The sequence below is a fragment of the Nicotiana attenuata genome, chromosome 12 (assembly GCF_001879085.1).
Source record: "Nicotiana attenuata strain UT chromosome 12, NIATTr2, whole genome shotgun sequence".
Classification (NCBI taxonomy): Eukaryota; Viridiplantae; Streptophyta; class Magnoliopsida; order Solanales; family Solanaceae; genus Nicotiana; species Nicotiana attenuata.
The window spans coordinates 4,721,328-4,738,319 of NC_032000.1; positions in this window are offsets into that span (position 1 = coordinate 4,721,328).

The following is a 16,992-nucleotide window of genomic DNA, read 5'->3' on the forward strand; positions in this document are numbered from 1 at the left end:
ATCATGCAAAGAGGCAAGTATTGACCAGTCAAGATGAACACAAACATAAAGAGGCGATATAAGTTAGGCATAAGAAAACTCAGTAGAACATGTTCGAGGCAAGATAATCGCAGAAACTTAAACAAGAATCAAATAGTCATGCTAACACACAGAATCAAACAAAGAAATCTTAGAAACTTAGGGCTTTCAAAATAAGCGAGTTGAAAAGGTATTAGAATCATAGAATCAGTCAAAATATGCAAGAGATAAAAATTTAAACATAAAGAATCAGTTTAAACAAAGTTTTAGAAGAAGTTCCGAAAACCCTAATTTTAGAAGAAGGTGAAAAGACTTTGAAATCGATGATTCTTGTAAAAGAGTTTCAAGAACAGTGTAAAATACTAAAGAAACCAACTCGAATTGTCCTAGATCTAGGAGATATAGGAAGAAATTAGGGTTTCAAAAGAAATCCATATAGAAATGCAAGAACCTATCTAGAATCCCAAGGATCGTGACAAATACCGCGTGATTTTGCTCGAAATCACACAGGAGTAGCCAAGAACAGACAAGTAACGAACCCTAGGTGCAAATCGGCATGGCCTGGGGCCCTTGAAGACCTTAGAAAAGGCAAGCATGGCAATAGAGGAGCCATTGGAGGCTTAGGAGTTGAACGGAGATCACCGGAGAAGACCGGAGAAAGAAGTCGGCGGCTAAAGGAGCTAGGGTTAGATTGAGTGGTTGAGAGAGGAGAGGGGATGAGAGAATACATGGGCGGCGGATTCAAAAAATGAGATAGGGTTAGGGGTCGTTTGGAATAAAAAGGGAAGGGATTAATACGGGTCGTTGATCTGAGAGATCAACGGCCAGGATTTAATTGGTGTCGGGTCGGGTAGGCAGGTTCAGGGTTTGGGTCGGGTAGTTTTAATATGAAATTGGGCTGTGGTTGGGTTTAAATTGGGCTACAATTCAAATGCAAATCTGGCCATATTTTAAATAGCCAGTTTTCCCTATATAATTTATAATAAATAACATCTAATTTCTGGAAAATAATTTTGTATACTAAAATGATTTAAAATATATATTTAACATTTTAAAAATGTAGAAGGTCGATTTTACGCATATAAATGTAATTATACATTAATGGGGCTAATATTGCAATTATATGCAATTTAGCTTTAAAAATACAAAATGCAATTATAAAAATTCACAAAAAATATTTTACCATATTTTGGCATAAATATAGAATTTAAATGATTAAATCACCACAAAAATAATTTGAGGGGTAATTATTGGGGATTTTATGAGCAAAAGGGAAGGAAATAATCAATTTAAAAATCTTAAAAATAAAGGCAAATTATAAAAAACCTTGTGCATGCTTATATATGCTTGTATATGCTATTTTGAAGGTATTTATGCATATAAAAAATATAGGACAAAATTGGGTATCAAGAACACCTATACGTCGTACTCGATACAAACACATAGCAAATAGACCACAACTTTTACTCCCTCAAGCTAAGGTTAAGCCAAATACTTACCTCAATTCCACGGACAAATTAAGCCTCTACTACCGCTTTACCTCTCGGTTCCACTTCCAATTCGCTTGTATCTAGCCACAAATTACTTAACGATATCAATAAATGCTAAATAAACCAATTCTAATGCATGAAAATAGGTTTCCCATTGTTTTCCCAAGAAGTCAAAAATTGACCCCGGGCCCGCTTGGTAAAAATCCGAAGTTCAAACCAAAACCCATTCACTCACGAACTCAAATATGTAATTAGTTTTAAAATCGGACCTCAAATCGAGGTCCAAATCCCCAAAATTTGAAAATCCTAACTTCTATCCAAAAACATCCAACTCCCCATGAAAAACCCTTGATTTTGAATTGAAATCATGTAAGAAGATGTTATAGATTGAAAGAAATGAGATAGAAATGACTTACTAAATATTTGGAAGAGTTTTTGCCCTTGAAAGATCGCCCAAAGATGTTTTAGGATTTGAAAAGTTGTAAAAATGAAGAAGAACCCCGTCTGAAATCCCACTTATCAGGTGCAGATGTCGCAATTGCGACCCGGGGTTCGCAATTGTGAACCCTAAGAATTCCTGCTACCTTCGCAAATGCGAAGAAACTGTCGCATTTGCGACCCCTGACAATTCTTGTCATCTTCGAAATTGCGAAGGAAAGGGTCGCGTTTGCGACCTCTGGGATTTCTGAGGTTTTTCGCATTTGCGAAGAAAGGCTCGCAAATGCGAGCTAGGCTGGCCAGGGCTTATTTTGCAATTCCGATCAGCACTTCTCAATTCCCATGCCATCAGACATCGCATTTGCGATCCTTGATCTCGCAATTGCGAGATCAGAGGCCAAAATACCAGAATTGAACCTGCAACAATTTTCCTAAGTCCAAATACACTCCTTGGCCTATCCAAAACTCACCCGAGCCCTCGGGGCTCCAAACCAAACATGCACGCAAGTCCAAAAACATCATACGGACTTGCTCGTGTGATCAAATCATCAAAATAACATCAACAACTATGAATTAAACTTCAAATTCATGAAATCACTCAAGAACATTGAGATTCTCATTTTCTCAAGTAAAGGTCCGATTTATACCAAACCAATTTCGATTCATATCAAATTTCACAGATTCGACTTATTTATTATTTTAAACTTGTACCGGGCTACGGAACCAAGATACGGGTCCGATACCATCAAGAACATGAATCATTTCATTTCAAAAAACCTTTATATTTTCCAGCGAAAAATTTTCTTTAAAAATTCATTTCTCGGGCTTGGGACCTTGGAATTCGATTTCGGGCGTACGCTGTCGCACCCCCTTTTTTCCCCCTTCCTCGTGGGGAGAATTCCGGGTTTCGACATTCATGGGGGGTAATTACTCATTTCCTTTTGGGAATTGGGTTTTTGAAGAGTCGCCACCTAACAGATTATGGTGCGTTAGGGCACCCAGATCGAATAACTCTTAGATTGGTTTGCATTACCAGAGATTAGGGTAAGGGCTCGAAAAAACCTCAAGGGAAAGGTGTTAGGCACCCCTCTTGGTCCACAACTGTGGGTCCCGGCCAAACTTATACTTACGAATTAGTCCAAAAATAAACAACTGAAGCAAATAATTGCAAGCAGAGCATGTTGGGCATTGTGTAATTCAATTAATAAGACAAGAATTTGAACAAGTTGTGTGCAGGAAATTAAAGCTTCAAGTAAAGAGAATTTGGGAGAGGGGTCCTAGGTTAGTTAGCCTATAGGATCACGTCAGTACAATGCCCGATAATCACTCCTTAGAAAGGGGATACGCGTGGCATTAGCGCACCGGTCATCATATTCACATCTACCCTTCCCATCCCTTTAGTAGTCATGCAAAGCGAGTGCTGGTCAAGATCTCTATTGCGTGCTGCTACCCGTCCCTTCTTAAAGGTCTTGGAGGGATTTAAGACCTCTACCTATAGGTGGTTCTAGACAAACCCCTAAGGTTTTAAAAGGTAAAATACTAAGGCGACAAGCAATAACATATAGGACTCTTAGCAAACAAGAACAGGAAGGAGCAAATAAGAGGCTCAGTTTACCTCCACAAATAAGGCATGTAAACAGCACGACTCAAACACAAATAAAGGCCTTTTATTAAACAGTATCCTAAAGTAGGATGTCTAAAGAAATATGCAGAAGACAAGAAGTTTATTTTTTATAAACTAAGAAGTATGTCGGTTACCTACTGAATTTTAAAGCCTATTAAACCAGAAGAACATTAAGTCACAGAAACAGTTTCAGAGTTGCAAGATTCGAAAACGTCCTATAGGCTTGCCTATACGTGACATGCAGATGACTACACTTTATATAGTGAACCAAGGCAGGTATTAAAACGGACTGTTTAATCCCTATAGGCATTCTGCCTAATGATAGATTAAAGCAATTTTTGAAAGAACTTGTTTCAGAAAAATAAACCAGTTTCGAAGTGAACTGAATACGGACTGGATTGATTTATTTAAACTAGTTTAGGCAGAATTTCTGGTGACATTCCTTATAGGCCTGATGTCTAGTTGTTTAACACTGATTTCAGAAATTTTGTAGGCATGATGACAAAAATATATAAACACTTATTATAACAGAAGCTAGGTTTAATTATATCCTATAGGCATGGCATCTACTTGTAAAACTGATTTTAGGACTTATAAACATGATTTCTATTATGGAATCACTTGAAACCTATAGGCATGATTTCTAACATGGTGAGACAAACATGACAAGATGTAAAGATCCTATAGGCATGTTTTCTACTTGGTAAGGTAATCATATTAAAATGTAAAGCCCTATAGGCATGGATTCTACCTGTATTACCCCATAAACATGTAACTACCCATCCCTTTTCACTAATTACCCCAATATTTGTTTACAAATTATTACAGACCATATGAATGAATTACATAAATAAATAAGGAAATAAGAAGTTATTCTATAGGGAGCCTTCAATTAGGCCCAGATTTCCAAAGCCTCCAATAGCCTCAAATGCCCAGAATCCATAGACAATGTCATAGTCAAGGTGCATCAAAGTTCCCTAAGGATCTCAAGGATCCCGGGCAGTGCTTACACCTAGACTTGGTAACCAAATTGAATAAGTGCGGTGTGGAAGAGCCAGCCTCAGTATGCTAGAGTTTAGAGGGTTCTCAAGAGGATCCCAAGGCAGTACGCATACTGGAGGGGGCAGAACCTATTGACTTAGAAGTAGAGTGAGAGTTCTTGACAAAGTTTGAAAGGTTTTAGTAGGAAAATAGTATAAAAAGGAGGTTTGTTTGAAATAATTTTGTAGAGTAAAGGAGAGAGTTATGCAGTAAAACAATTTTGAAAAGAGAGAATTACATGACCAAGCAATAGTAAAGCATGGAATCTAAAATCACATCAGTAATGTTCACAGGACAAAAACCAAGAGGAAGGAAACTACACACAAGGGTGATGGGGATTGGGGACACATAGAACACATGATTGTAAACACAAAACAAGCCAAGGTCTTAGGAATTAGTACAGACATGCTCAAACATAGTCACAGAACCAGCAATGCTAAAGGGGGGTTTAGTATAGGATCCACATGATTTAAGACCAATCCCAGAACCATACAAGTCGAGAGTGCAGACTACATAGAGAGGTTCAAACCAGAAGCCAGATAGTGCAGAACAGAATACATAAAAGGGGGAGCATGCTCATACTGATCCTAAGGAAGGGGGTTCATAATATGCTAATTATGTAATCATATTAACTGCAAGTTTTACAGCAAAACCATAAGTAGAAGCAAACTAGAAACAAGATGAACTGAAGCAATAAAAGAACCATATTGTTGTTGGAACTTGACTTGAAACTAGAACATACCAGTAAAGAGGACAGTAAGCAAAAATGAAGGAGCAGGAGAGCACAATATCTAGCCTTGGCTTGCAGCCGACTAACTCAGAATAAGAGAAAGTAGCACAAAGAAAGAGCAGAAAGTTTTAAGTGTGAGAGAGAGCTTTTTGAACCAAAGTGTTCGTGTTTGTGCTAATAAGAGAGTGTGTATATATAGTTTTAAAGTAGGTAGCAAATAAGGTAAAAAATCAAAGTTCATCAGTACTTATGGGGACTCGGAATCAATCAGTCACAAAATCAAGGTAAGTACTCCCTTTAATTGAGTTAACTTCAAATGGTAATAAACATGTAACAAATAAGGAAGGAAATCGTATAAGGCTGAGCATAACTAATAAGGAAATATTTTCAGCATAGAACAAGTACACAACACGTAATAGAGGCTATGTACAGCATATTTCAATCAATGAAAGGACTTACGAAATCAATTAGTAGCATAATTGACCGCAGAATAAGCTCAGAAAATATTCTACAAGGTTAAAAATCAGTAGAGATATCATGCAAAATCAGTGAAAGATCAATCACAAAGATTCAAGGATCCAATAATAGAAAATAGCACTGATTTAGCACAACTTTACAAGAACAAGCACATAGCAAGCAAAAAACCAGATCTCTAAGAGGTCAAGTAGGACAAGAATCGTATATAAATTAGGGATTCATGTAGAGCATAGTCTGAATTAGTAGAACGAGCATGATACAGGTAGGAGAAGTGAAGAATCGGAAACATTAGTAAACAAAGTAGGGCAAAATCACACAATAGACAGGGATAACCATAATTAGGAACTTTAACAAGCAATCATAGGGTAAAATCGCAAAATCATAGAAACATATGGATTAACTTAACACGTTATCAAAACCAAACTCAGAAACCCAAGATTAGAACTAAGAAATTAGGATTTTCAACATAGGTGAGTTGAAAAGGGAGTAAAATCGTAGAATCAGTCGAAATATGCAAGAGATGGAAGTTTAAACATAAAGAATCGGTTTAAACAAAGTTTTAGAAGAAGTTCCAAAAACCCTAATTTGAGAAGAAGGTAAAAACACTTTAAAACCGGTGATTTTTGTAAAGAGTTACAAGGATAGTGTAAAACATCAAAGGAACAGACTCAAATCGTTTAAAAATCATACAGATCTAGGAGTTGTAAGCAGAAATTAGGGTTTCAGAAGAAACTCAAGTATAGATGAAAGAACCTGTCAAAATATCAAGGATCGTAACAAGTACAGCAGCATTTTGCTTGGAATCATACTGAAGTAGCCAAGAACAGACCAGATGGAAAACCCTAGATGCAAGTCAGTGTGGCCCGGGGCCCTTGAAGACCTCAGAGAAGGTGAGCATGGGAATAGAGGAGTCATTGGAGGCTTAGGGGTTGAAGGGTGGTCACCGGAGAAGATCGGAGGAGGGAGGTGGCGGTTGAAGGAACTAAGGTTAGGTTGAGGGGCTGAGAGAGAAGAAGAGATGAGAGAATACAGAGGCGGCGGATTTGAGAAATGAGATTGGGTTAGGGGGTTGTTTGGGATAAAAAAAGGAAAGAACTCATAAGGGTCGCTGATCTTTTAGATCAACGGCCAGGATTTAACGGACCTTGGGTCGGGTGTTTTTTAATCTGAAATTGGGTTAGGGTTGGGTTTAAATTGAGGCTAAAATTGAAAAATGCAATTTGGCCAGATTTTAAATAGCCAATTTAACCCTATAATTTATAATAAATAATAAATCATTTTTGTAAAATAATTTTGTGTACCAAAATGATTTAGAATAGATATTTAACATTTTAAAAATATAGGAGACCAATTTTATGCATATAAATGTAATTATACATTAATGGGGCTAATATATGCAATTTAGCTTTAAAAATACAAAATGCAATTATAAAAATGCGAAAAAAAAAATTTAACCATATTTTGGAAAAATATAGAAATTAAATGACTAAATCACCACAACAATAATTTGAGGGGTAATTATTGGGGATTTTATGAGCAAAAGGGAAGGAAATAAATCAATATAAAAACCTTAAAAATATAGGAAAATTATAAAAACCTTGTGCATGCTATTTTGAAGGTATTTATGCATATTAAAAAATATATATAGGTAAAAATGGGGTATCAACATACTCTCAAGTCCCATATTTTACTACTGACCCTACGGGACCGTCGGATCACGGGTCCGGGTCCGTTTATCAAGAATGTTGACCAAAGTCATCTTTAATCAATTTTAAAGGCCAATTTTATTATTTTACTAAAATTTCACATAAAAACTTTCCGGAAACGCGCGCGGACTGTGCATGCAAATCGAGGTGTGACAAAAGGAGGTTTTCAAGGCCTCAGAATGCAGTTTTGACTTCTAAAACAAGAGATGACCTTTAGTGTCATCACATTCTCCACCTCAAAAACAACCGTTCCTCCTCGAACGGACATAGAAAAGTACCTGAGTCGGTGAAAAGATGGGGATAACGGCTCCACATATCGGACTCGGACTCCCAGGTCGCTACCTCAACAGGCTGACCTCTCCACTGCACACAAACTGAAGGGAAATTCTTTGATCTCAACTGACGAACCTGACGGTCTAGAATGGCCACCGGCTCCTCCTCATAGGTCAAGTCCTTGTCCAATTGGACAGCGTTGAACTCCAACACGTGGGATGGATCGTCGTGATACTTTCGAAGCATGGACACATGAAACACTGGATGCACGCCTGATAAACTCAGCGGCAACGCAAGTTTGTAAGCCACCTCTCCCACTCGATCAAGAATCTCAAAAGGACCAATGAATCTAGGGCTTAGCTTGCCCTTCTTCCCAAATCTCATCACGCCCTTCATGGGCGACACCCGAAGCAACAATCGCTCTCCGATCATGAATGCCACATCATGAACCTTGCGGTTGGCATAACTCTTTTGTCTGGACTGAGCTGAACGAAGCCTATCCTGGATGATCTTAACCTTGTCCAAGACATCCTGAACTAGATCTGTACCCAACAACCGAGCCTCTTCAGGCTCAAACCATCCAACCGGCGATCGACACCGCCTACCATATAAAGCATCACAGGGAGCCATTTGGATGCTCGACTGGTAACTGTTGTTGTAGGAAAACTCTACTAATGGCAAGAACTGATCCCACGAACCTCCAAAGTCAATAACACATGCTCGGAGCATATCCTCCAAAATCTGAATGGTACGCTCGGGTTGTCCGCCCGTCTGAGGATGAAATCATATGCTCAACTCGACCCGAGTACCCAACTCACGCTGAACTACCCTCCATAAATGCGAGGTAAATTACGTACCTCGGTCAGAAATAATAGACACGGGCACACCATGAAGACGTACAATCTCCCGAATATAGATCTCAGCTAACCTCTCTGAAGAATAGGAGACTGCCACAGGAATGAAATGTGCTGACTTGGTCATCCTATTAACAATAACCCATATCGCGTCGAACTTCCTCTGAGTCCGTGGGAGTCCAACAACGAATTCTATAGTGATACGCTCCCACTTCCACTCAGGAATCTCAATCTTCTGAAACAAATCACCAGGTCTCTGATGCTCGTACTTTACTTGCTGACAATTCAAATACCGAACTACATAGGAAACAATATTCTTCTTCATCCTCCTCCACCAATAATGCTGCCGCAAGTCCTGATACATCTTAGCGGCGCCCGGATGGATAGAATACCGGGAACTATGGGCCTCCTCTATAATTAACTCATGAAGTCCATCCACATTAGGCACACAAACACGACCCTGCATCCTCAAAATTCCATCGTTTCCAACTGTAAACTGCTTGGCACCCTCGTGCCACATTGTGTCCCTAAGGACAAGCAAATGAGGATCATCAGACTGTCGATCTAGGATACGCTCAAATAATGAAGAACGAGCGACTGTGCAAGCTAGCACACGGCTGGGCTCAGAAACATCCAACCTCACGAAGTGATTGGCTAAAGCCTGAACATCCAAAGCAAGCGGTCTCTCGCTGACCGGAATATATGCAAGACTGCTCATACTGACTGACTTTCTACTCAAAGCATCGGCCACTACATTCGCCTTCCCCAGATGATACAAGATGGTGATATCATAGTCTTTCAAAAGATCTAACCACCTCATTTGCCTAAAATTGAGTTCATTCTTCTTGAACAAATACTGCAAACTCTTATGATCCATGAACACATCACATGACGCTATATAAGTAATGCCTCCAAATCTTCAACGCGTGGACAATGGCTGCTAGCTCTAAATCATGAACTGGATAATTCTTCTCGTGAATCTTCAACTTCCGCGAAGCATATGCTATAACCTTTCCATTCTCCATCAACACCGCACCAAGTCTAATACGAGATGCGTCACAATACACTGTATAAGGCCCTGAACCCGTGGGCAAAACCAACACCGGCGCCGTAGTCAGAGCAGTCTTGAGCTTATTGAAGCTCGCCTCACACTCGTCCGACCACCTGAACTGGGCACCCTTATAGGTCAACCTGGTCATCGGGGCTGCTGTAGATGAAAACTCCTCCACAAACCGACAGTAATAACCCGCAAACCCAAGAAACTTCGAATCTTTCTAGCTTATGTGGGTCGAGGACAGTTCTTGACTGCCTCTATCTTCTTCGGATCCACCTGAATACCCTCTGCTGATACGACGTGGCCTAAGAATGAAACTGAACTCAACCAAAACTCGCACTTCGAAAATTTAGCATACAACCGACTGCCTCTCCAAGTCTGAAGAACAACTCGAAGATGTTGCTCGTGCTCTTCCCGGCTGCGGGAATAGATCAAAATATTGTCAATGAAGACAATCATGAAGAAATCCAAATAAGGCCTGAACACTCGGTTCATCAGATCCATGAATGCTGCTGGGGCATTTGTCAACCCAAACGACATTACTAAAAACTCATAGTGCCCGTATCGAGAGCGAAAAGTTGTATTAGGGACATCGGATGCCCTAATCCGCAACTGATGGTAGCCAGATCTCAAATTAATCTTCGAAAACACTTTGGCACCCTAAAGTTGGTCAAGCAAACCATCAATACTCCGTAATGGATACTTGTTCTTTATGGTGACCTTGTTCAACTGTCGATAATCAATAAACATTCTCATCAATCCATCCTTCTTCTTAACGAACAATACTGGCGCACCCCAGGGCGAGACACTAGGTCTAATGAAGCCCTTATCAAGCAAGTCCTGCAACTGCTCCTTCAACTCCTTCAACTCTGGCGGGACCATATGATATGGCGGAATATAAATGGGCTGAGTGCCCGGAGCCAATCAATGCAAAAGTCGATATCCCAGTCAGGTGGCATCCCCGGGAGGTATGAAGGAAATACCTCTAGGAACTCACGAACAACGGGCACAGAATCCATAGAAGGAACCTCGGCACTAGAATCGCGAACATACGCCAAATAAGCCAAACATCCCTTATCAACCATATGTCGAGCCTTCATATATGAGATAACCCTACTGGTAGAATGACTAGGATTCCCTCTCCGCTCCAAACAAGGCAACCCCAGCAATGCAAAGGTCACGGTCTTCGCGCGACAGTCCAATACAGCATGATAAGGGGATAACCAGTCCATCCCCAATATGACATCAAAATCAACCATATTCAGAAGTAAGAGATCTACACGGGTCTCAAGACCCCCAATAATAACCACACACAAGTGATAGACTCGATCTATAATAATAATCACCCACCGGTGTAGACACATATATAGGTGTCCTCAAAGAATCACGAGGCACAACCAGATAAGGGGCAAAATAAGATGACACATAGGAATATGTAGACCCCGGATCAAATAGAACTGAAGCATCTCTACTGCATACTGAAACCGTACTTGTGATAACTACATCAGAGGTCTCAGCCTCAGGCCTGGCTGGGATGGCATAACATCGGGGCTGGTCCCCACCACTCTGAACTACATCTCGAAGACGGCTTCCTGCTGGCTGGCCTCCACCTCTAACACCTTAACCCCTACCTCTAGCTGGTTGAGCGGGCGGTGGAACACTCGGTGCCTGAACTATGGCACGGGAACCCTGATGTTGAGAGCTGCTCAGTGCTCGAGGGCAAAATCTAGCAATATGCGTCGTATCACCACAAGTATAACAAGCCCTCGGCTGCTGAGACTGCTGACCCTGACGGCCTGAATAACCACTCTAAAAACTCTAGAGCAGCGGTGCGCTGATAGGAGCTGGTGGTGCACTGTAGGGCAACTGATTAGAATACTGCATATGAGAACCATGGCCACCTGGAGCACCGTGAGAAGCCTGGAGTGCTGAATGAAACGGCCTGGGAGGATGGCCCCTACCAAAATAATCCCTGCCTCCAGACGAGGAACCACTAAATCTGCCCGAATGATAAGGTCTCATGTCAAACCCCTGACCACTCCCCTGTGATAAAACCATCTCAACTCTCTAGGCCACATTGTCCTCATCCTGAAAAGAAATCTCGCTCCCTATCTCCTTAGCCATCTGCAATCGAATAGGCTGAGCGAGTACCTCAATGAACCTCTCTCTCTCTCTCTCTCTCTCTCTCTCTCTCTCTCTCTCTCTCTCTCTCTCAGTGGGAAGTATGATAAGAGAATGATGGGCCAAGGCAATAAATCTGGTCTCATACTGAGTGACGGTCGTAGAAACCTGCGCTCAAACTGCCTCCGATAGTCCTCCCTCTGAGTGATAGGTAGAAACTTCTCCAAAAAGAGCTGAAAGAACTGATCCCAAGTCAAAGCAGGTGACTCAGCTGGTCTAGCCAAACAGTAATCCCTCCACCAAGTCTTGGCGGAACCTGACAGACGAAAAGCAGCAAAGTTGACCCCATTGGTCTCTACTATCCCCATGTTCTGAAGAACCTCGTAACACCTGTCCAAATAGTCCTGGGGATCCTCTGAGGATGTACCACCATATGTAGTAGTGAATAGCTTGGTGAACCTGTCCAACCTCCACAAAGCATCAGCAGACATAGCTGCTCCATCACCGGTCTGGGCTACCACACTCGAATAAACTGCTCCAACTGGCTGAGCTGCTGGAGTCTAAAATTGAGGAGCCATCTGCTCCGGAGTGCGAGTAGCGGGAGTCTATGCTCATCCCCCAGCCTGCGAGACGGCTGGTGCTATAGGAAGTAAGCCTTCCTGGGAGACACTCTCCATAAGGCCCATTAGACAGACCAGAGCATCCTGAAGTACCGGGGTAGCAATGAACCCCTCTAGGACCTGAGCTAGCCCTACCGGAACGGTCTGGGCTGGAGGCTCCTCCTCGAACTCTACCTGAGGCTTCGCCGCTAGTGTTGCTGCTCTGGGCTGAGCCCTACCCCTGCCTCGTTCTCTAGCACGGCCTCGGCCTCGCTCTCTGCCCCTCGTAGGAGCTGCCACTGGGGGCTCGAGCTGTTGAACTGTGGATGAAGACGTACGTGTTCTCGCCATCTGCGAAGGAACAGAGTAGAAGTTCAATTAGCATAGAGAAGTCAAGTCGCACGACCAAGAAGAATAGATGTGAAGTTGTTCCTAAACTCTGTAGCCTCTAGGGATAAGCACAGATGTCTCCGTACCGATCCCTCAGACTCTACCTAGCTTGTTCGTGAATTGTGAGACCTAGGCAACCTAGAGCTCTGATACCAACTTGTCACGACCCGGATTTCCCACCCTCGAGAGTCGTGATGGCGCCTACTCGTGAAAGCTAGGCAAGCTAACTATTACGGTTCTACACAATAACAATCACCCCAAGTGTTATAAACATAAACTAAAGTAAAACAGATTATAAATGCGGAAGAGTTAAAATAAATCCAAATACTTCAATGCATGTCTACCCATGAATCTGGTGTCACAAATTCATGAACAACTAAGATTTTTACTACAAATATAAGTCTGGAAAGAAAAGTACAACTGTTCTCGGAATGAAAAGAGACAGCGGAAAAGCTAAAACAGAGAAGGGGGACTTTATGCTTTGCGGACGCCATCAGATCTACCTGAGTCTCCCTGGACTGAAGGCAGCTACCTCAGCTACTTACTGGGTCCGGTACTGAAATCTGCACAAAAGAGTGCAGAGTGTAGTATCAGTACAACCGACCTCATGTACTGAGTAAGTGTCGAGCCTAATCTTGGCGAAGTAGTGACGAGGCTAGGACACGACAATCATATATACCTGTGCAGATAAATCATATACAAACAGAAACATAACAACAGAAATCAAGAGAATAAAGTGGGAAGGAAACATGCTGCGGGGAAATATCAGGTTCTAACAGTAAATCAATACGGAAGCATCATTAAGGAAACACAATGAACATCATATATAAAGCAACAAGAATAATGAAACTGTAACACATGCACGGCATCACCCTTTGTGCTTTTACTCTCGTCCTCACCATATGAATCAACAAAATCGGCACGGCATCACCCTTCGTGCATTACCTCACATAATCATGGCACGGCATCACCCTTCGTGCATTATTCCTCACAATATAGGTACGGCATCACCCTTCATGCATTAACTCTCAAATCATGGCACGGCATCACCCTTCGTGCATTAACACTAAATAAACCAATTCTAATGCATGAAAATAGGTTTCCCATTGCTTTCTCCAAGAAGTCAAAAATCGACCCCGGGCCCGCTTGGTCAAAACCCAAAGTTCGAACCAAAACCCGATCACCCATTCACTCACGAACTCAAATATGTAATTAGTTTTGAAATCGGACCTCAAATCGAGGTCCAAATTCCCAAAATTTGAAAATCCTAACTTCTACCCAAAAACACCTAACTCCCCATGAAAAACCTGTGATTTTGAATTGAAATCCTGTAAAAGATGTTATAGATTGAAAGAAATGAGTTAGAAATGAATTACTAATGATTTGGAAAAGTTTGTGCCCTTGAAAGATCGCCCAAAGATGTTTTAGGGTTTGAAAACTTGTAAAAATGAAGAAGAATCCCGTCTGAAATCCCACTTATCAGGTGCAGATGTCGCAATTGCGACCAGAGGTTCGTAATTGCGAACCCTGAGAATTCCTGCTAGCTTCGCAAATGCGAAGAAACTGTCACATTTGCGACCCCTGACAATTCCTGTCATCTTCAAAATTGCGAAGGAAAGGGTCGCATTTGCGAACTCTGGGATTTCTGAGGTTTTTCGCATTTGCGAAGAAAGGGTCGCAAATGCGAGCTAGGCTGGCCAGGGCTTATTTCGCAATTGCAATCAGCCCTTCGCAATTCCCATGCCATCAGACATCGCATTTGCGATCCCTGATCTCGCAATTGCGAGATCAGAGGCCAAAATACCAGAACTGAACCTCCAACAATTTTCCTAAGTCCAAATACACTCTGTGGCCTATCCAAAACTTACCCGAGCCTTCAGGGCTCCAAACCAAACATGCACGCAAGTTCAAAAATATCATACGGACCTGCTCGTGCGATCGAATCATCAAAACATCAACAACTATGAATTAAACCTCAAATTCATGAAATCAGTCAAGAACATTGAAATTCTCATTTTCTCAACTAAAGGTCTGATTTATACCAAACCAATTTCGATTCTTACTAAATTTCACATATTCGACTTATTTATTTATTGTTTTAAACTTGTACCGGGCTCCGGAACCAAGATACGGGCACGATACCATCAAGAACTTGCATCATTTTATTTCAATAAGCCTTTATATTTTCCAACAAATAATTTTTAAAAAAAAATCCTCGGGCTTGGGACCTCGGAATTCGATTTCGGTATACGCCCAAGTCCCATATTTTACTACGGACCCTACGGGACCGTCGGATCACGGGTCCGGGTCCATTTACCAAGAATGTTGACCAAAATCTAGTTTAATCAATTTTAAAGGCCAAATTCATTATTTTACTAAAATTTCACATAAAAACTTTCCGGAAACGCGCCCGGATTACGCACGCAAATTAAGGTGAGACAAAAGGAGGTTTTCAAGGCCTCGGAACACAGTTTTGACTTCTAAAACAAGAGATGACCTTTAGGGTCATCACAGTATTAATTCCAGTATACGATACGTTGATACAATAATTTAGAGCGAATAAATATAAGTGATACAAGCTGGTAATAATTGAACAGTTATTGTGAATGGTAATTAGGCAAACTATAGTTACATATAGTAATTAGGCTCAAAAATGAATGCTTTATTAAAATTCCTCAATAAAGAATACATGTATTCGTGTAAAGAATGTCTAGCAAAAATTCGTATTACGTGTAAGATATAAAAATTACCTAGAGTCACATGCACAGAGACAACGTAGCATGTGGATTTGGTCAAGGCTACTACTGATTTTCTTTAAGAAATAGGTTTAGTTAAACAAAAAAACTTTGCGGTGGTTGGAGTCACTCGTATTATTTTAAGAAAAAATACTAGTTAGATGCAATATTTATTGGCATAATTACAACCAAAGGACTTTGGTCTGACGAGAAGTCAAGACAAGTTATTATTTAGGACGAATATTGTATTAAAGAATTGTAGTTTCAAAGTGAGTTTAATCGGAGTGTCGAATATGTTATACACATTAGGTCATCTCTCTTAACAATTTAAAGCATTGGCCAAGTAATATACATAGTCTAGGAAATAGATAACCTAAGATATGGCGTTTCGCAAGTTCCATTAGTTAGTACAGTTGTGCAATTATTATTAATTTTATAACTGTTATAAAACAATAAAAGAAGAAGAGTATTGCAGAGAAAAGTAGAGGGAGAGAATTCTTATTGATTTGGGATGAATTACAATGGAATAGAACCCTCTATTTATAGGGAGAGGGTGACTTAGCCACCAAGTAATAAACCCTAGAATCTCTCTAAATATAGACATTCACCATAAATATAATTGTATTTATAACACTCCCCCTTGAATGTCTATTCAACAGATAATGTGCCTCGTTAAAACCTTAACTAAAATAAAATACAGTGGGAAAAAAATTCTAGAGAAGGAAAAAGAGTACACATATCTAACAATACGCCTTTTGGTTGCCTCGTTAAAAACCTTGCAAGGAAAACCCAGTGGGACAAAACCTTGTAAGGGAAAAAGAGTACAACGCGTATTAACTCCCCCAGATGAGAACATCAATTCACATCCTTGAGCTTTCGCATCCCAATCTTGTGCACTAGCTTCTTGAAGGTTGACGTTGGCAAAGATTTGGTGAATAAATCCGCCATATTAACTCCAATGAATATGTTGCACCTTGAAAATCCTCTCTATCCCATTATCATGCTTATAGTTATAGCAAGATACATATGTGCACAAATTGCACTGAGGATGTAGTACTTCAAGATCAAGAATTGTATATGCTTCAAGCAATTTAAATCATTTGGGGATTGTCATATAAGTATAGTCAAATAAGCCATTTAAATAGACTTTAGATGCATATCAACTTTTCATGTCATGCTAGACATATAAGATAAATAAAAGTGATTGCACACACTATTGACTTTATACTTTCAAGTGTTTGAACTGCAGGTCCAAAACAATATGTCTTTCATATGAAACCAATTCTACTTGAATTGTTTCTATAGACATAAGATCCTCATATATATATATATATATATATATATATATATATTTAGCGCTATTATCAATGTCGTCGACAAACATTTTATATCGGTTCCAACCTCCTTATTTTTCATAAAGACATAACATAGAGATCTCTTCA